Below are 21435 nucleotides of genomic sequence, written 5' to 3'. Positions count from 1 at the left end.
TCCGGGGGCTAACTGCTGGGGGCGAAACATCCGGGGATGAACTGCTGGGGGCGAACTGCTGGGGGCAAAACATCCGGGGGCGAAACATCTGGGGGCGAACTGCTGGGGGCAAACTTCTGGGGGCGAAACATGCGGGGGCGAACTGCTGGGGGCGAAACATCTGGGGGTGACCTGCTGGGGGCGAACTGCTGGGGGCGAAACATGCGGGGGCGAACTGCTGTGGGCGAACTGCTGGGGGCGAAACATCCGGGGGCGAACTGCTGAGGGCGAAACATGCGGGGGCGAACTGCTGGGGGTGAAACATCCGGAGGGCAAACTGCTGGGGGCGAAACATCCGGGGGCGAACTGCTGGGGGCGAAACATCCGGGGGCGAACTGCTGGGGGCGAAACATCCGGGGGCGAACTGCTGGGGGTGAAACATCCGGGGGCGAACTGCTGGGGGCAAACTGCTGGGGGCGAAACATCCGGGGCGAACTGCTGGGGGCAAACTGCTGGGGGCGAGACATCCGGGGGCGAACTGCTGGGGGCGAAACATCCGGGGGCGAACTGCTGGGGGCGAAACATCCAGGGGCGAAACATCCGGGGGCGAAACATCCGGGGGCGAAACATCCAGGGGGCGAAACATCCGGGGGCGAAACATCCGGGGGCGAAATGTGCGGGGGCGAAATGTGCGGGGCCAACTGCTGGGGGCGAAATGTGCGGGGGCGAAACAACCTGGGGGCGAAATGCTGGGGGCGAAATGTTCGGGGGCGAAGTGTACCTGGGGGCGAACTGCTGGAGGCGAACTGCTGGGGGCGAAATGCTGGGGGCGAACTGCTGGGGGCGAAACTTCCAACTCCCGTATTTATTATGGACAAGTTATCCTGTCAGAATAACCAGTGCAAGACTGGGACAATCTTCATTAAAGAGAGATAAATAAAAGTTGGTGTCTGACAAAGACTAATAAAAAATTAAAAAGGAGAAAATAATAGAGTGGTCGCAAAATTTTGTTTGTTATTCTACTCCATTTTGTACTGTATGTTTTCAGCTAATTATGTTACCTTTTATTAGTATAGATCTGTACTTGACTTGATATCCAGACTCCTACAATTCTTGGTATAACACCTAGATTCTTACAGTATATTATGAAAAACTACCAATATCCAAGACCTTGCAATTAAACTTCTTACTTTGCATTTGTACATTATAAAATTAGCTATGTAACTTTTTTATTTAAGTCTTTGTAACTTGAAAAAGTATGGAAAACCCCTTTCCTATGTGTAAGTGATTTTTTTTTATGGTTGCAACTAGGGATCACCCAAAGTGCTGAGTGATACTCCGTTATCATTTGAGTATCATGGTGCTCGGATGTACTCTTTACTTGGCGGGTAATGGGTGGTGCTCTATATAAAACTAGAATATCCGCTCTGCATTTTTGGCGCCTGTTACACAGCCAATACCCATGCAGGGATTGAACAGGTGCCACTCGGATTGGCAAACTGACGCCAGTGCACAGCTATTGGATACTTTGTATTAGAGGTAGAGAGTGCTTGTCGAGGCCTGTGTGCACAATATCAAGAATCAGAGACTTGTAATATTGATACTGGCGATGAAGCTGAGCCATCATATTAACGGTCCTTCTACGGGCCAATCGTTTGCTTTGCTGTTTGTATCACATACCATCTGCATTTTGACTAGAAAGTGAAAGAGAGTTGCAGAAGCGGGGAGTATAACAGAATCCAGTCTGTAAACAGGGATAAAGACTGTGCTGTTCATTGGCAAATGTATAGATGCAGTTTTTTTGGGGGGGGGTTTAAAGAATTGAATTTACTCTGATCAATCTAGTATTTCGTGATTTGTGTTACTTTTTTGTGTTATATAACAGTACATAAAATCATTAAAAACTTTCCTTTGGGTTAAATTTATTACTCATACACAATGTTGTGTTCTAGATGATTTTTTTATGTATATACTGTAACACTCAAAAAAAGAGTAACAAAATTTGGCAGTTAAATTTGCCTCCCATACAGTTGTAAAGATTCTATGTTAGATTTCTGTGATATCTAACACTCCAAAAAAGCATTAAAAAAATTAGATTAGCCTGATTACATTTCTCACCAATACACTATTCTGTGGTCTGGGGTAAATTTCTGTGATATTATCTAACACTAACAAAAAGCGTTAAAAAAAATGGCTGGATTACAGTTCTCATCCATACTTTATTCTGTGGCCTGGGGGACATTTCCTGTGACCTATAAAACAGAAAAAAAAAGCATTAACAATTTTTGTAGTTTCATTTCTCAACCGTACAGTATTACTTGGTCTGGGTACATTTCTGTGATCTCTAAATCAGAGAAAAAGTTTAAAAATTTTGTAGGGTTACATTCCTCAGCCTTAAGCTATTATGTGATCTGGGGGAAAATTCTGTGATTTATAACACTCCAAAAATTGTTAAAATTTTTTACAGTGTTCGATTAGTTATCCATACAGTGTAACGTGCTTAGTGGGCGACAAAGATGGCAGAAGCATGTGAGACTCCTGAAGGAGGAACCAGAGGAATATCTGAGCCAGAGAAGATATCTGGCGCAATAGTAGAGGGGGCAGGGGCCTGTGACTACATTTAGCCGGTATATAGCACTCAAAAAACTAGTTAAAAAATGTATTGGTATTATATTGCTCATCCATAGGGTATTACACCTTCTTGGGTGCAGTTCTTTGCTATATAAGCCTAAAAAAACTGTTTAAAATGTATTGGTATTATATTGCGCAAACAGAGACTATTCTGTGGCCTGGAGTACATTTTGATGGTATATAACTAGTGTTGAGCGATACCTTCCGATATCTGGAAATATCGGATCGGACTGGATCGGACCGACACCCCAAAAATATCGGGTATCGCCGATTCCGATAACGGAAACCCATGCTAGTCAATGGGGCACAAATATCAGAATGAAAATAACCCTTCCTTTACTTGCACATCCAGTTTGGGAGGGGAGAAGAGTGTGGGCGGTGCGTGGGCGGAGACTGTGCGTGTGTGAGTGTGCAGGCGGGGTCTGTACAGGCCTGCCGGGGGTCTGTGTGGGCCTGCCAGGGGTCTGTGTGGGTTGCCGGAGGTCTGTGCGGGCTGCTGGGGGTCTGTGCGGGCTTGCCGGGGGTCTGTGCGGGCTGTCGGGGGTCTGTGCGGGCCTGCCGGGGGGTTGTGTGTGTGTGTGCAGGCATCGTCCGATGGGACTACAAGTCCCATCGGACAATGCCTGCTACAATGACAGTGATTGACACATTAGCCAATGATGGGACAGTAGTAGTTCCATAATCCGGCTAATGTGTTGAATGTAAAAAAAGCAAAAAAAAAAACATACATGCTACATACATACTACATACATACTACATATATACTACATTCATACAACATACATACATACTACATGATACATACATACTACATATATACTACATTCATACAACATACATACTACATACATACTACATACATACAACATACATAAAACAAGCTACATACATACAACATGCATACTACATATATACAACATTCATACAACATACATACATACTACATAAATACTTCATATATACTACATTCATACAACATATATACATACTACATATATACTACATTCATACAACATGCATACATACATACTACATGCATACTACATATATACTACATTCATACAACATACATACATACTACATGATACATACATACTACATATATACTACATTCATACAACATACATACTACATACATACTACATACATACAACATACATAAAACAAGCTACATACATACAACATGCATACTACATACATACTACATACTACATACAATACATTCATACATTCATACAATACATACATACATACTACATAATACATATATACTACATTCATACAATATACATACTACATACATACTACATACATACAACATACATAAAACATGCTACATACATACAACATACATACTACATACATACTACATACTACATACATTACATTCATACATTCATACAATACATACATATAGACATACAGTACATATAACATAGAGTACATACTCACCATCACTTGTCACTTTGATCCCCAAAGCCAGTGTCATCTGTAAAAAATATTAAAATAACAAACAACCAATATACTCCCTGATCCACAGAAATCCACGAGTGTCCCACGACTATCTCCCGTGGAGGACAGCAGCATCAGCTGATGCGACCGCTCTCTAGGGGCACCAGGAATACAATGATGGGAGGTTGGTATCCTTCCACACTGTATTCCTCCGTCACTGTAAAAAAATAGTCCCTAGTCTCACTTTTGGCATTGCTGTGTGAGAAAGTTCCCACGCAGCTTTTGCCATAAAGTGAGACCAGTGAACTATAGTAACCTCTCAGTGATGCACTGCAGGAGATCGTCGTGGGACACTTGTGGATTTCTGCGGATCAGGGAGTATATTGGTTGTTTGTTATTTTAATATTTTTTACAGTGAGATGACACTGGCTTCGGGGATCAAAGTGACAAGTGATGGTGAGTATGTACTCTACGTTATATGTACTGTATGTCTATATGTATGTATTGTATGAATGTATGAATGTATTGTACAGTTGTGGCCAAAAGTATTGACTCCCCTGCAATTCTGTCAGATAATACTCAGTTTCTTCCTGAAAATGATTGCAAACACAAATTCTTTGGTATTATTATCTTCATTTAATTTGTCTTAAATGAAAAAACACAAAAAGAATTATCCTAAAGCCAAATTGGATATAATTCCACACCAAACATAAAAAAGAGGGTGGACAAAAGTGTTTGCACTGTTCGAAAAATCATGTGATGCTTCTCTAATTTGTTTAATTAACAGCACCAGTAACTTACCTGTGGCACCTAACAGGTGTTAGCAATAACTAAATCATACTTGCAGCCAGTTGACATGGATTAAAGTTGACTCAAACTTTGTCCTGTGTCCTTGTGTGTACCACATTGAGCATGGAGAAAAGAAAGAAGACCAAAGAACTGTCTGAGGACTTGAGAAACCAAATTGTGAGGAAGCATGAGCAATCTCAAGGCTACAAGTCCATCTCCAAAGACCTGAATGTTCCTGTGTCTACCGTGCACAGTGTCATCAAGAAGTTTAAAGCCCATGGCACTGTGGCTAACCTCTCTAGATGTGGACGGAAAAGAAAAATTGACAAGAGATTTCAATGCAAGATTGTGCGGATGTTGGATAAAGAACTTCGACTAACATCCAAACAAGTTCAAACTGCCCTGCAGTCCGAGGGTACAACAGTGTCAACCCGTACTCTCCGTTGGCATCTGAATGAAAAGGGACTCTATGGTAGGAGACCCAGGAAGACCCCACTTCTTACCCCGAGACATAAAAAAGCCAGGCTGGAGTTTGCCGAAACTTACCTGAAAATGACTAAAACATTTTGGAAGAATGTTGTCTGGTCAGATGAGACAAAAGTAGAGCTTTTTGGGCAAAGGCATCAATGTAGAGTTTACAGGAGAAAAAAGAGGCATTCAAAGAAAAGAACACGGTCCCTACAGTCAAACATGGCGGAGGTTCCCTGATGTTTTGGGGTTGCTTAGCTGCCTCTGGCACTGGACTGCTTGACCATGTGCATGGCATTATGAAGTCAGAAGACTACCAACAAATTTTGCAGCATAATGTAGGGCCCAGTGTGAGAAAGCTGGGTCTCCCTCAGAGGTCATGGGTCTTCCAGCAGGACAATGACCCAAAACACACTTCAAAAAGCACTAGAAAATGGTGTGAGAGAAAGCACTGGAGACTTCTAAGGTGGCCAGCAATGAGTCCAGACCTGAATCCCATAGAACATCTGTGGAGAGATCTAAAAATGAGACTTTGGAGAAGGCACCCTTCAAATATCTGTGACCTGGAGCAGTTTGCCAAAGAAGAATGGTCTAAAATTCCAGCAGAGTGTTGTAAGAAACTCATTGATGGTTACTGGAAGCGGTTGGTCGCAGTTATTTTGGCTAAAGGTTGTGCAACCAAGTATTAGGCTGAGGGTGCCAATACTTTTGTCTGGCCCATTTTTGGAGTTTTGTGTGAAATGATCAATGCTTTGCTTTTTGCTTCATTCTCTTTTGTTTTTTTGTTCATTTAAGACAAATTAAATGAAGATAATAATACTAAAGAATTTGCGTTTGCAATAATTTTCAGGAAGAAACTGAGTATTATCTGACATAATTGCAGGGGTGTCAATACTTTTGGCCACAACTGTATGTATGTATGTTGTATGAATGTAGTATATATATAGTATTTATGTAGTATGTAGTATGTAGTATGTATGCATGTTGTATGAATGTAGTATATATGTAGTATGTATATAGTATGTAGTATGTATGTATGTATGTTGTATGAATGTAGTATATCCTTCCTCTAGAGTTAGCTTTCTGTTACTCTTTCTTATGTTAACGGGTCGGTTTTGACCCGTGTCTTAAATCACCCCTAGGATACCCTAAAAACAGTTATTTATGATCCAATTTGTTTCTTACCTCTTAACTACCTTGATAGGGTTTCTCATCCATGGAAGGATTGATTTTAATATTTTTGTTGTGGCCCCCTGGGCCTTTCATTTGAGAGCATACCCTTCATTTTCAATATAAAAATATTGTCAAATGAACCTCAAGAGAATAATATAAACTTAAAAAAGTTTGTTATATTACCTGACTAGTACTGAAGGGTTTTAGAACACATTTCTTAAATGTAAAAAAAATATATATATATATATATTTTATATTATTAACTCTAGTAACATCTATGGTGTTACGGGTCAATTTTGACCCATATCTAACTACTTTATGAAAAAGGCAAAAAACAGATTTTTTTTTTATAGAACTTTAATACAAATAAAAGATGAAAATTATATTATCATTAATAGCAATAATAATAAAAAGTAGCTTTTCTAGGTCAAACAAACAAACAATCAATCAAGCAAATCAAATCAACAGAAATCAAGTACTAGTTTTTAGATGCATTAGTATTTAGATGCATGTGTGGCAAAAAGTGACACTTTTTGTGTGTTCTTTGCAGAGGTATTTTTTGCAGGCGAAGCACGATGTGTTTGTCTTTCTGTCCTTATTGCTAGGGCAGACCTGACACCTCTTTCTTTTAGAATCAGGTGGTCTCACTGGGGTTGTGGCTGTTATGGTTGATGTTGAGGCAGGCCTGGTTGAGGAGGATGCTGGTGATGATGCTCTTTGTGTTGCTGTGGGTGTGGACGAAGCACTTGTTGAGCTCTGGAGTTGTCGGACCAAGGCTGCAGCGGCTGGGTCTCGGGCACTCGTTCCCTTTGGTCAATGTGTGCCTTGACAAGGGATCTTCCTAGTTCCTCAAGAAACATCCTCCGCTTGTTTTTTTTCTTTGAATTCCATCCTTGGTGAATGTGGGTCCACAACACAAATGAATTGCATGCTGACACATCAAGGATGTTGTAAAATACAACCATTGGCCATCTCCTAGTCATTCGCTGGCAAGTGTAGGTGGCAGTCAGCTTGTCCAGGTTGTCCACTCCTCCTTTGTTTTTGTTATAGTCCAGGATGATTCTGGGCTTTTTGTCACTTCCTGATGACACAGCTGCATCTTCGTGAAGTGTGGAAATCAGTACCACATTCCCTCGTTTTTTGGGGCAGTATGAAACAGCAGTGGTGGTGTCTGTAAAAACAAACTTTGAGGAAAGTGGAGCCCTGTCCTTCATCTGCAACAATTCATCGGGCAGCTCAGGTTTGTTTTTTGTCACTGTGCCCACCATGGTGATTTTCCTCCTGAGAAGTTCTTGTCCAAGGTCATAGCCGGTAAAAAAATTGTCACAAGTAATGTTGTGACCCTGCAGTCCAGTAGTCATATCGAGGACTACACGTTTTCCTTGTTTTTTTTCAGGGATGCCGCTTGCAGACTTGCCTGTGTAAATCTGTAGATTCCATGCATAGCTAGCTTTTGCCTCACAGGCTGCCCAGATTTTTATGCCGTATTTGCCTGGCTTACTTGGCATGTATTGCCGGAAGGGGCATTTTCCGCGGAAAGGGAGAAAACGTTCGTCTACTGTCACCTCTGGCCCTGGGTTGAACATCAGTGGAAGGAGCTGCACCCATTTCTCCCAAACATCCCTGATGGGAGCAAGTTTGTCAGATTTTGTTCTGGTGTCTCTGTTGTCAAATCTGAGGACTCTTGATATCATTTGAAACTTTTGAAGTGACATTGTTGCCCGGAAAATATTCCTGCCTGTCGATGCGTCCCAGAGACTATCAGTGGCCTCATTGCAGGATTTGTACACTCCACCAAGGAGAAGAACACCAATATAGGCATCCAGGACATCATCATGAAGGTCATTCCACATGTTGCCGTGGACTTTTTTTCCTTCAAGGTTTGTCATAGCAATAATGACTTTCTTTTATTGACAATGGCATAAACAGATCAAAACATGTCTTGATGTCACTTACTCTTGTCACAGCAAACCTTGTGATCCCAGGGGTCATTTTTATGACATTTGCAGCATCTGCCCTGCCATGTACATCTGGAGGTACTGAGCTCCAACTGATCTTGCCACTTTTGAATTTGAATCTTTCAGCGGGAGCAGCTTCAGCACCAGTGACCTCCTCATCAAACTGATCAGAACTGTCTGTGTCTTCCGGTTGATACTCCACATCATCTTCCTCCTCAGAAACCTGTTCATCTGTATCAGTTTGCTGCTGTGTGTCCTCTGATTCATTATCATCTAAGATGTAATCCAGAATTTGGCTTACATCAAATCTTCTCCTCATTGTTGCATGTGTAAACTGGAGATGTATACTCTGCAAAGTACCAACTCTAAGCTGATTTGGCCATACATGCCTGGACATGTCCCTAACTCAAGTTGTTGGAGGTAGAGCTGGCTGTGGGCTGTTGGTTTATATTGTGTTTATGAGTTCAGTTTTGGGACTTATTATTGTTTTTTTACTCTTATATTAGACCTGGGTCGAAATTGACCGCAACAACACAAATGTTATAATTTTAATAAGAGCATTTTACAATTTAGTAAAATAGTTTTATTTTATTGTATTTTGTTTAAAAATAAGTTCCTGAAAAAGTCAAAAAGTCTTGATGCAATAAACAAATGTATGTAGAATTTGTATGCATTTAAAACCTAAAACGGGTCGGTCACGACCCTAACACTAGAGGAAGGTTAAATGTAACATACATAGTAACATAGTTTTGAATGCTGTAGGAAGACCTTATGTCCATCTAGATCAGCCTATTTTTAGTGCAGCTGTTCTGCATTGTTGATCCTGGGGAAGGCAAAAAACCCACAGAGTAGAAGCCAATTTTCTCCATAGGGAAAAAAATTCCTTCCCCTAAGCTGGGTCAATCATCTACCTATAATATTCTGTTATTCGTAACCTTCTATACTATTGCTCACAAGAAAAGCATCCATTCCTTTCTTAAATTCATTCAGTGAGTTGGCCATCACCACTTCCTCAGGAAGAGAATTCCAGAGCCTCACTGCTCTTACCGTGAAGAACCCTCTTCTATGCTGGTGCAGAAATTGTCTTTCCTCCAAACGAAGAGAATGCCCCCTTGTTCTTGTCACAGTCCTTGGTACAAACAGTTCATTGGAGAGATCTCTGTATTGCCCTCTGATATACTTGTACATATATACAGTGGGGCAAAAAAGTATTTAGTCAGTCAGCAATAGTGCAAGTTCCACCACTTAAAAAGATGAGAGGCGTCTGTAATTTACATCATAGGTAGACCTCAACTATGGGAGACAAACTGAGAAAAAAAAATCCAGAAAATCACATTGTCTGTTTTTTTTTTCATTTTATTTGCATATTATGGTGGAAAATAAGTGTTTGGTCAGAAACAAAATTTCATCTCAATACTTTGTGATATATCCTTTGTTGGCAATGACAGAGGTCAAACATTTTCTGTAAGTCTTCACAAGGTTGCCACACACTGTTGTTGGTATGTTGGCCCATTCCTCCATGCAGATCTCCTCTAGAGCAGTGATGTTTTTGGCTTTTCGCTTGGCAACACGGACTTTCAACTCCCTCCAAAGGTTTTCTATAGGGTTGAGATCTGGAGACTGGCTAGGCCACTCCAGGACCTTGAAATGCTTCTTACGAAGCCACTCCTTCGTTGCCCTGGCGGTGTGCTTTGGATCATTGTCATGTTGAAAGACCCAGCCACGTTTCATCATCAATGCCCTTGCTGATGGAAGGAGGTTTGCACTCAAAATCTCATGATACATGGCCCCATTCATTCTTTCATGTACCCGGATCAGTCGTCCTGGCCCCTTTGCAGAGAAACAGCCCCAAAGCATGATGTTTCCACCACCATGCTTTACAGTAGGTATGGTGTTTGATGGATGCAACTCAGTATTCTTTTTCCTCCAAACACGACAAGTTGTGTTTCTACCAAACAGTTCCAGTTTGGTTTCATCAGACCATAGGACATTCTCCCAAAACTCCTCTGGATCATCCAAATGCTCTCTAGCAAACTTCAGACGGGCCCAGACATGTACAGGCTTAAGCAGTGGGACACGTCTGGCACTGCAGGATCTGAGTCCATGGTGGCGTAGTGTGTTGCTTATGGTAGGCCTTGTTACATTGGTCCCAGCTCTCTGCAGTTCATTCACTAGGTCCCCCCGCGTGGTTCTGGGATTTTTGCTCACCGTTCTTGTGATCATTCTGACCCCACGGGGTGGGATTTTGCGTGGAGCACCAGATCGAGGGAGATTATCAGTGGTCTTGTATGTCTTCCCTTTTCTAATTATTGCTCCCACAGTTGATTTCTTCACTCCAAGCTGGTTGGCTATTGCAGATTCAGTCTTCCCAGCCTGGTGCAGGGCTACAATTTTGTTTCTGGTGTTTTTTGACAGCTCTTTGGTCTTCACCATAGTGGAGTTTGGAGTCAGACTGTTTGAGGGTGTGCACAGGTGTCTTTTTATACTGATAACAAGTTTAAACAGGTGCCATTACTACAGGTAATGAGTGGAGGAAAGAGGAGATTCTTAAAGAAGAAGTTACAGGTCTGTGAGAGCCAGAAATCTTGATTGCTTGTTTCTGACCAAATACTTATTTTCCACCATAATATGCAAATAAAATGAAAAAAAAACCAGACAATGTGATTTTCTGGATTTTTTTTTCTCAGTTTGTCTCCCATAGTTGAGGTCTACCTATGATGTAAATTACAGACGCCTCTCATCTTTTTAAGTGGTGGAACTTGCACTATTGCTGACTGACTAAATACTTTTTTGCCCCACTGTATTAGGTCTCCCCTAAGGCTACTTTCACACATCAGGTTTTCGGCGTCAGGCGCGATCCGGCGTCGTGCCGGAACGCCGGATCCGGCAAATGTTTAGTAAAACCGGATGTGACGGATCCGGTTTTCTGCCGGATCCGTCTTTTTCTTGACAGACAAAACCGGATCCGTCTCATCCGGTTCATCCGTTTTTCTATCCGTTTTTCGACGGATTACGCCGGATCCGGTTTTTAAAATTGACCCTTGTGGCCTTCCGAACGGGATTGGCTACTGGAAAACTATATATAGCATGTTCCTACAGCCCTTCTTTGACAGGTTGTAGAGGAGAAAGTGCAGGTTGGAGAGAAGAGCAAGTACTGGCGAAGATGGATGTTGTCATTGGAAATATTTTGAAGAATTTGGTGGATTTTACAGCGGAGGCAAATCGTTTGAGGGTGATTGTTCTGGAGAAGGAGAGAGCGAGACAGCAGCGCATCAGGCATCGTAGACGACGTTTGTGGATCCACCCCATCACAGCCAAGAGAATGACGCGTGGGGTCTATTCTACACTATGCATGGACCTTCGACGAAACCCGGATAAATTTTTTGGATATGTTAGGATGAAAATGGAGAATTTTGATTACTTGGTGGAGTGCATTGCACACCTCATAAGAAAAGCGGACACCTATTGCCGCTTCTCAGTTTCACCCGCAGAGCGTCTGATGGTGACTTTAAGGTAAGCCACATTTATTGGATATGATCGCATCAGAGCACACTTTCACTGCAATCTTGTTGGTGGTAATTTGTATCTCCAAGTGTTATAGGTCAGTTTTGGTATGTAATGCTGTGATTTAAAACTAATTTATTGTTTGTTAATTCCCCACAGATTTCTTGCAACTGGAGAATCCCTTTCGTCACTGCATTTCCAGTACAGACTCGGGATTTCCACCATATCTGGAATTGTGAAGTACACATGCCGTGCACTGTGGGACTCCTTAGCTGAAGAGTTTTTACCAGAGCCCACAACAGAGAGGTGGATTGAAATTGCTGACGAGTTTCAACAGATATGTCAGTTTCCAAACTGCTTGGGCGCTGTGGACGGGAAACATATCCGCATTGTAAAGCCAGCTGGATCGGGATCGGAATATTTCAATTACAAGAAATATTTTTCAATTGTCCTCATGGCCATCGCTGACGCGGAATACAAATTTATTGCGGTTGATATTGGGGCCTATGGCCGCTCCAATGACTCTCAAGTTTTCAAACTGTCTGCCATGGGGCGTAAACTGTATGGAAACACCTTCCAGTTCCCACCACCTAGACCGCTGCCGCAAACATCTGGTCCACCTATGCCATTTGTCTGTGTAGGGGATGAAGCCTTCCAGCTGTCAGAACACCTTTTGAAACCGTACTCTAGCAGAGGATTGACAAGACCAAAACGCATTTTTAATTACCGCCTCACAAGAGCAAGAAGAATGGTTGAATGTACCTTTGGTATTCTGACAGCCAAATGGCGGGTTCTATTGACTGCGATCAACCTCAAGACAGAAACTGTGGAAGAGGTGATCAAAGCATGCGTGGTACTCCACAATTTTGTTATCTGCAAGGAACCCATTTCCATTGAGGACACCTCTGAAGAAACCACCTTGCAAGATTACCATGACATTACCACTAGAAGTTCTGTGACGGTTTCAGTAATGAGGGACAATTTTGCACTATACTTTATGTCACCTCAAGGCAGAGTACACTGGCAGGATGACAGAGTGTGAAAGATTTGTGCCCTAACCAAACTTGTGTACCTTCTGTACCAACAGTATATACCTTTGCCAACCAAAGTTGGCTATCTTGTCATGGTCTCTATTTTTAGCTTTAGGCCACAGGTGTGTACCTGGTTGTGTTTTATGCAAAGTATTTCACCTTTTAACAAAAGTTGTGTACATTGTTAGGAAATCACCAACAATAAACACAACTTTTTAGGTGAAATACTTTGCTTCAAACACAACCAGGAACACAACTGTGGCAAAAAGCTAAAATTTACCCACAGTTATATACCTAGTTTTGAATACCATTTCACCTTTTAAATACCCTGTATTTAACCTTTTTCGCCGCAGAAAGAAATGACAGACAACCAGTGTAAAATAATTTAACTTTTATTGAAAAATTTTTTTTTAGTAAACTTTTTCAAAATTTTAATAAACATGTTTAATAAAAATTTGAAACTATAAAACTGAAACCATAAAACTGGTCATTTTTATTTAAATACACACATTATAATTCTGTGTAGTGTGTGGTGGAAATACTGCTGTAGGGGCTGCGGGACACTTCGACACTGGGAGTGTGGAGAGAGGACTGGGATCGTGGTGGGGAAGGAACAGTTAGAGGTGAAGGTGTGGAAAAAACTACAGAATGGGTGGACATGTGGGAAGCAGAAGAGGTGGTGGGTGGTGGAGTGGAGGGTTGGGCAGGGACTGTAGGAGCAGATGATGTTGATGGCAAGTTGTATGGGGAAGGAGTTTGGTACGGGGCAGGTTGCTGGAAGTGGGGAGATGTCTGGTACGGGGCAGGTTGCTGGAAGTGGGGAGATGTCTGGTACGGGGCAGGTTGCTGGAAGTGGGGAGATGTCTGGTACGGGGCAGGTTGCTGGAAGTGGGGAGATGTCTGGTACTGGGGAGTTTGCAGGTACTGTGGAGGTTGCTGGTACTGGTGAGGTTGCTGGTGCTGGGGAGGTTGCTGGTGCTGGGGAGGTGGATGGTGCTGGGGAGGTGGATGGTGCTGGGGAGGTGGATGGTGCTGGGGAGGTGGATGGTATGTAATAGGAGGGGGAGGATGGAAAGTGGCTGGAGGTGGATGGTATGTAATAGGAGGGGGAGGATGGAAAGTGGCTGGAGGGGGTGTAGATGTAATAGGAGGGGGAGGATGGAAAGTGGCTGGAGGGGGTGTAGATGTAATAGGAGGGGGAGGATGGAAAGTGGCTGGAGGGGGTGTAGATGTAATAGGAGGGGGAGGATGGAAAGTGGCTGGAGGGGGTGCAGGTGGAGGAACTACTGTGGTGGGAGGAGGAGGAGGTTGGGAGGTAACTTGCTGGAGAGCAGCGTGGCATGAATGCATTACATGCATCTGCTGGGCAGGAGAGAGCGTTTCCATGCGCTCCACAACAGACCTGAAAAAGGTGTGGTTTGGCGAAGATCTTGCTTCTGAATGCATGGTTTGCAGAAGTGTCTTCACCTCCAGAATGCTGGAGTTGATCTGCTGATAGCCTGCGGAGATTTGCTCTGACAAGACTTTTAGACAGTTCTGGAAAGATGCATTCAGATGCAAGAACTCTGGCGCATAAGTCTTTTCCTGACCCCTCTGCCGCTGCCGCCCAGTACCCGCAGGTGTACTAGAGGTGGCAGGGGCAGAAGGGTGGGGTAAAGGGAAAGCGATCTCCTCACCAGCAGCTTCATGTAATGTAGAATGTGTTGGAAGGCTGGGAAGGTGCAGATGTACCGGGGCGGTCGAAGTGTCCCTCGGTGCCGGTCTCCTCAGGGATCGCCTCAGAAGGGTCCAATCGTGCCGGCTCCCGAGTGCTGCTCACCGTGCTGTGGAATAAAGAGAAAAAAAAACAATTAAAATACTGACATGGTATGGCCCTGGCTGAAAAAAAAATTTACATCTAACATTTTTTTTCACATGTGGTGTGTAATATTTACCTTCTGGTGACCATTGTTTCCCGGAGGAATGACAGGGCTTCTGCGTACTTGTACTTGCTCCTGCGTCCTCCAGATCCACTCGGGGCCCGCATCTCTTTATTGAACTCCTTCTTGAAACGATCCCTCGCAGACCGCCACCGATTCACAATTCTGTTCCCTGAAACGAGAAAGGAGTGGTTAGTATACAACATCAGTGTTTCCCAAACTCCAGTCCTCATGGTCCCCAGGGGTCATGTTTTCAGGATTTCCATAGTAAATAGAAATCCTGAACACATGATCCGTGGGGACCACGAGGACTGGAGTTCGGGAAACACTGGTTTAAATCAAGCAACCGGTACTGTATATACTTACGCTCTGTAATCTGGGCCCGAACATCGAGGTCCTCCCAGCGGCCCACAAGGAGCGAACAGATTTCCTCCCAGAGTCGTCGGGTAACGATCAGGACAGCGTGGCGGCGGTCAGCCATATTCCAGAGCGGCTCCCTTTCTCTGACGAGATCGATGAGGCGGTCCACATCAATCCCTCCATCCTCAATGTCAGAGTCGGGAGCACGCTGTGAAGGCTGTTAAAGAAAAAGACAAAAATAACATAATTAGCCTCCACAAAAGAAATGAAATAAAAAGTGCAAAAAAACAAAGCAAAAATATTTATACTTACACGCTGGTGACCGCCGCGTTGCTGTCGCCGACGACCCTGGGAGGCACTGCGAGGACCTCTTGGCCAAGCACCAGATTGGGAAGACTAGAGAAGAAAACAAAAAAAGTTATGTCTTTGGATGTAGGCATTTGTTTGCTGTGTGTGGTCTGCAGAACATTGTTTTCTATGTGTTGTGTGTAGTGTGATGTTGTGTTTCTGCGTTTGATGCAAAAAACTTACCAATTGTGAGCCCACTCCAGGTGTCTGTCCACCCCTTCCTTCTTCTTCTGGGAGCTCCTCTTCATCTTGTGATTCCTGTTTTGAAATAAAAGGCCATGAATAGACATATATTACAGAGAAGATGGATTTTGGAAATAAAAACATACCGTCAAACGCTGACGATGCGAGGGAGGGCTCCCAGAAGATGATGTGCTGTCTTCCTGGTGGCCACACTCCATGCCTGTGGGTGGTGTTCCAGCTGCTGCCATTGCTGCTGCTGCTGCTGCATCTATTGGGCGGCTGTTGAATAAAGAGAAACAAAGGGCCAATGAATATCTTGATATTCAATAGCCCTAGTTTGGAGGAATGGGGGATTTGATAATTACCGTCTCTCATCTGCTGCTGGACTCCCCTCCCGTTGTTCAGCATGCTGCTCCAATTGGGGTGGTGCTGATGGTGCTGCTGCAGATGTCTCCTGCCTTCTCCTGCGCCTGGTTGCTGTCTTGGGTGGCATGTTGGGTGTGGCTGTGGGTCCCACTGTCTTGCTTTTATATATGTCTTGTGGGCAGAGCTACTGAGCATGCTCAGACCAAAAAACCGGATCCGGCCGCCGGATCAGGCTTTCGCCGGATCCGGCGCATTGCGGCGCTCATAGGCTTTCATTGTGTGAAAAAGCCGGACGCGCCGGATCCGGCGTGTCCGGCTTTTTCGCCGGAGACAAAAAACGTTACAGTAGACGTTTTTTCCAGACGCCGGATCGCGACACATTGCGACACATTGCCGGATCCGGCGAAAACCGGATGAAACGCATGGCCATCCGGCGCTATCCGGCGCAAATGCAAGTCAATGGGGGGGAAACCGGATCCGGCATTGCATTTCGCCGGATCCGGTTTCTGTCAAAAGCGCCGGATCACGCCTGACGGCGAAAACCTTATGTGTGAAAGAGGCCTAAGTCTTCTCTTTTCTAGAGTAAATAGACCTAATTTTGATAACCTTTCTGGGTATTGTAGTGAACCAACTCCATTTATCATTTTAGTAGCCCGCCTTTGAACCCTTTCAAGTTCAGTAATGTCTTTCTTGAGCACCGGCGTCCAAAATTGCACACAATACTCCAAGTGTGGTCTGACGAGTGATTTGTACAGAGGGAGAATTATGTTTTCATCTCGTGTCCCCAGACCTCTTCTAATGCATCCCATGACCCTATTTGCTTTGGTGGCAGCTGCCTGACACTGGGCACTCCAATTTAGCTTCTTATTAACTAAGATGCCTAAGTCTTTTTCCATGTCTGATTTCCCCAGCAGTTTCCCAATAAATAATTGTAGCATCTGTTTCTCCTTCCCATGTGCATAACCTTACACTTATCTGTGTTAAACCTCATTTGCCATTTTTCAGCCCAATTCTCCAATTTACTCAAATCTGTCTGTAGTTGCAAACTGTCCTCCTTTGTGTTAACTACCTTACATAGTTTTGTATCGTCTGCAAAGACTGATATTTTACTGTGTAAGCCATCCACTAGATCATTAATAAATATATTAAATAGTAGGGGGCCCAATACAGAACCCTGTGGTACCCCACTAGTAACCCTGGCCCAATCTGAGTATGCACCATTAATAACCACTCTTTGTTTTCTATCACTAAGCCAGCTACCTACCCATCTACACACATTTTCCCCTAGCCCAAGCTTTCTCATCTTACTTACCAATCTTTTATGTGGGACAGTGTCAAATGCTTTAGAGAAGTCGAGATAAATGACATGCAATGATTCTCCTTGGTCCATTTGAGAGCTTACATCCTCATAGAAGCTGATCAGGTTAGTTTGTTACACGTAGTATGTATGTATGCTGTTTTTTTTTTTTTTCCATTCAATATACAGTATTAGCCGGATGATGGGACTACTACTGTCCCATCATTGGCTAATGTGTCAATCACTGTCATGGTAGCAGGCATAGCCCGATGGGACTTGTAGTCCCATCGGACGATGCCTGCACACACACACAACCCCCGACAGGCCCGCACAGACCCCCGGCAGGCCTGTACAGACCCCCGGCAGGCCCGCACAGATCCCCGGCAGGCCCGCACAAACCCCCGGCAGCCCGCACAGACCCCCGGCAGCCCGCACAGACCCCCGGCAGGCCCGCACAGACCCCAGGCAGCCCACACAGACCCCCGGCAGGCCCGTACAGACCCCCGGCAGGCCCGCACAGACCACCGGCAGGACCGCACAGACCGCGCTTCATGATGACATCATTTCAGCAGCCAATCACAGCCATGCCATTGGTTAACATGGCTAACACAACTGGTACTTTGCATTATGGGAACTTCCAATTCTGGTATTCGATATTGTAAAAATATCGGAACTCAGTATCGGAACTCTGATACAGCGAATATCGACCAATACCCGATATTTGCAGTATCGGAATGCGCAACACTATATATAACCCTCAAAATGCTTATTCAAAATGTTATAGTTATTTTATTGATCAATAGACTTCTACATATTCTTGGGTAGATTTTGTTGCTATATAAGCTTGTATGCGCACATTGCGGAATTTGTGCATTTTTGTCACGTTTTTTAACCCATTAACCCCCAAGGGTGGTTTGCACGTTCATGACCGTGCCAATTTTTACAATTGTGACCACTGTCCCTTTATGAGGTAATAACTCTGGAACGCTTCCATGGATCCTGGTGATTCTGACACTGTTTTCTCGTGACATATTGTACTTCATGTTAGTGGTAAAATTTCATTCATATAACGTTTATTTGTGAAAAAACCAGAAATTTGGCGAAAATTTTGAAAATTTCGCAATTTTTCAACTTTGAATTTTTATGCCCTTAAATCACAGAGATGCGGCACACAAAAAACTTAATAAGTAACATTTCCCACATGTTTACTTTACATCAGCACAATTTTGGAACCCAAATTTTTTTTCTTAGTAAGTTATAAGGGTTAAAAGTTGATCAGCGATTTCTCATTTTTGCAACACCATTTTATTTTTACGGACCACATCACATTTGAAGCCACTTTGAGGGGTCTATATGAAAGAAAATACGCAAAAGTGACACCATTCTAAAAACTGCACCCCTTAAGTTGCTCAAAACCACATTCAAGAAGTTTATTAACCCTTCAGGTGCTTCACAGGAATTTTTTGAATATTTAAAAAAATGAACATTTAACTTTTTTCACAAAAAAAATACTTCCGGTTCAATATTTTTTATTTTACCAAGGGTAACAGGAGAAGTTGGACTGCAAAAGTTATTGTGCAGTTTGTCCTGAGTACGCTGATACCCCACATGTGGGGGTAAACCACTATTTGGGCGCATGGCAGAGCTCGGAAGGGAAGCAGCGCCATTTGACGTTTTTGGCTGGAATTGAAATTGGACACCATGTCACGTTTGGAAAGCCCCTGATGTACCAAAACAGTGAAAACCCCCCACCAATTACACCATTTTGGAAACTAGACCCCCCAAAGGAACTTATCTAGATGTGTGGTGAGCACTTTGAACCCCCCAGTGATTCACAGAAGTTTATAACGCCCGGACGTGAAAATAAAAAAAATCGTATTTTTTCCACAAACATGATCTTTTAGTCACCAATTTTTTTATTTTCCCAAGGGTATCAAGAGAAATTGGACTCCAAAAGTTGTTGTCCAATTTGTCCTGAGTACACTGATACCCCATATGGGGGAGAAAACTACTGTATGGGCACATGTCGGGGCTCGGAAGGGAAGTAGTGACGTTTTGGAATGCAGACTTTGATGGAATGGTCTGCGGTTGTCAGGTTGCTTTTGGAGAGCCCCTGATGTACCTAAACAGTGGAAACCCCCCACAAGTGGCCCCATTTTGGAAACTAGACCCCCTAAGAAACTTATCTAGATGTGTGGTGAGCACTTTAAACCCCCCAGTGCTTCACAGAAGTTTATAACGACCGGGCGTGAAAATAAAAAAATCGTATTTTTTCAACAAACATGATCTTTTAGTCCCCAATTTTTTTATTTCCCCAAGGGTATCAGGAGAAATTGGACTCCAAAAGTTGTTGTCCAATTTGTCCTGAGTACGCTGATACCTCATATGTGGGAGAAAACTACTGTATGGGCACACGTCGGGGCTCAGAAGGGAAGTAGTGACGTTTTGGAATGCAGACTTTGATGGAATGGTCTGTGGCTGTCATGTGCGTTTGGAGAGCCCCTGATGTACCTAAACTATTGAAACTCCCCACAAGGGACCCCATTTTGGAAACTAGACCCCCCGCGGAACTTATCTAGATGTGTGGTGAGCACTTTGAACCCCCAAATGCTTCACAGAAGTTTATAAAGCCCAGACGTGAAAATAAAAAAATCATTTTTTTCCACAAAAATGATATTTTTGCCCCCAATTTTTTATTTTCCTAAGGGTAACAGGAGAAATTGGACCCCAAAAGTTGTTTTGCAATTTGTCCTGAGTACGCTGATACCCTATATGTTGGGGTAAAACACTGTTTGGGCACATGGCAGAGCTTGGAAGGGAAGGAGCACCATTTGACTTTTTCAACGCAGAATTGGCTGGAATTGAGATCAGACGCCATGTTGCATTTGGAGAGCACCTGATGTGCCCAAACAGTGGAAACCCCCCAATTCTAACTCCAACCCTAACCCCAACACACCTCTAACCCTAATCTCAGCCCTAGCCCTAACCCTAGCCCTAGCCCTAACCCTAGCCCTAACCCTAGCCCTAATGGGAAAATGGAAATAAATACATTTTTTTTATTTTATTATTTTTCCCTAACTAAGGGGGTGATAACGGGGGGTTTGATTTACTATTTAAGGCGGTTTTTATTTTTGGCAGCTGTCACACGCTAAAAGACGCTTTTTATTGTAAAAATAGTTTTTGCATCACCACATATTGAGAGCTATAATTTTTCCATATTTTGACCCACTGAGTCATGTGAGGTCTTATTTTTTGCGGGACGAGTTGACGCTTTTATTGCTATCATGTTCGGGCACGTGACATCTTTTGATCGCTTATTATTCCGATTTTTGGGACGCAGAATGAACAAAAACAAGCGTTTCATGAATTTCTTTTGGGGGGGTGCGTTTACACCGTTCCATTTGCGGTAAAATAGATAAACCTCTTTTATTCTTCGGGTCAGTACGGTTACAGTGATACCTCATTTAGGTCTTTTTTTATGTTTTGGCGCTTTTATGCAATGAAAACAATTTTATATAAAAAATAATTATTTCTGCATCGGTTTATTCTGCGAGCTATAATGTTTTTATTTTTTCACTAATGACACGGTATTGTGGCTCGTTTTTTGTGGGACAAGATGCCATTTTCAGCGGTACCATGCATATTTATATGCGTCTTTTTGAACTCGCGTTATTGCACTTTATGTTCGGCGGTATGATAATAAATCATTATTTTTTGCTACGTTTTTTATTTTTATTTTTTAAGGGGTTCGCTAAAGGGGTTAACTAATAGGAAAGTTTTATAAGGCGGGTCGTTACGGACGCAGCGATACCAAATATGTGTACTTTTATTTTTTTTTTTTTTTATTTCCAAAAAATGAATTTATTAGGGAATATTTTTTTAAATTTATTTAGCCATTTTTTTTAAATTATTTTTACACTTTTTTTTTTTAACTTTATTACATTGTCCCAGGTGGGACATCACTGTCCTGTGACAGA

This window comes from Dendrobates tinctorius, unplaced genomic scaffold, assembly GCF_039654945.1.
Source record: "Dendrobates tinctorius isolate UK_male_01 unplaced genomic scaffold, ASM3965494v1 ptg000113l, whole genome shotgun sequence".
NCBI lineage: Eukaryota > Metazoa > Chordata > Amphibia > Anura > Dendrobatidae > Dendrobates > Dendrobates tinctorius.
This window is presented reverse-complemented; position numbering follows the sequence as displayed.